Below are 1,072 nucleotides of genomic sequence, written 5' to 3'. Positions count from 1 at the left end.
CTTTGACTTTACTTTAAAATTAATGCTTTTTAAAGTTACAGGTTGGTACAATTTAAAATTTCTTATAAATTGTATCAGGGCAGAAAAGAGTTAAGATGAGAAACTGCTGGCCAGCAGAAGAGACCTTGAGTGTTATCACATTGAAGAACTTGGCTTAGAAAAGAGGGGGCAGCAGCAGTGGGCCTAGAGAGTGTCCTTGGCTGCCAATATTTCTAAAAAAGTTTTTTGCTAACTTTTTTTTTGACCATGATCTCAGATTTTTTGTTTTTTATTTGCCCAGTTTTTTAATTGCAATCAGTCAATTTCCTGTCACCCGTGTGCAGGTCCCTCTCTCCTGCCTAAGGCTAAGACCCTCAAGATACAGAGAGAACAAGGGAGAGGGGGCAGCCCTGTTCTGCTCCAACAGGCCTCCCGCAGTCACTGGCTCTACTGCCTGCCCTCTGAAGAGGCATCCCTCTGCCCTCAGCTGGGTGCACTGCGACTTTGCCACCTGCTCCATCCCAGGTGTCCCTGCTCCCTGGCCTCAGGGCCCCGCAGGTCCCACCCAGATCCTCTGCCACCGTTGGTATTCTGCAGTCTCAAGGTTAAGTTCTCAGCACCCAGGCAATGTGTTCCCTGCCATCAGACCTGGCTCAGGGCTAGGGATACAGACTCTAGATGGCCTGCTGCCAAGTCACCTGCATTCTTACATTTAAGTTTTGTCCCTTTTTTTTTTTTTTTTTAGTCCTTGTCAGTCCAGTCTTAAACATAATATACAGGAGATAACAGTTTTCTGGAACTTCAGAGGATCACCATCTGCCCAATGTAGGGGCTCCTAAAGACATTCCAAGTCAGAGGCATGCACTCCCTACTCTCTCAGTCCCCAGTTCCTTCTGGGAGCTCTCCAAGATTTCTCCTCTCTCCTCTCCATCCCTAAAGCCTGGGGGAAAGAGGCTGGGGCTCCATAGGGGCCCTAGGATGTTCGAGGATAAAAGTCAAGAGAGAAAGAAAACAAAGCAACAATCACCATAACATAGCACAAAGAGACTGACAAATTTTCAGAATGAGACATATAGTGACATTTTCTCCCAAG

The sequence above is a fragment of the Microtus ochrogaster genome, unplaced genomic scaffold (genome assembly GCF_000317375.1).
Source record: "Microtus ochrogaster isolate Prairie Vole_2 unplaced genomic scaffold, MicOch1.0 UNK27, whole genome shotgun sequence".
In the NCBI taxonomy this organism is placed as follows: domain Eukaryota; kingdom Metazoa; phylum Chordata; class Mammalia; order Rodentia; family Cricetidae; genus Microtus; species Microtus ochrogaster.
Note: the sequence above shows the minus strand (reverse complement) of the source record.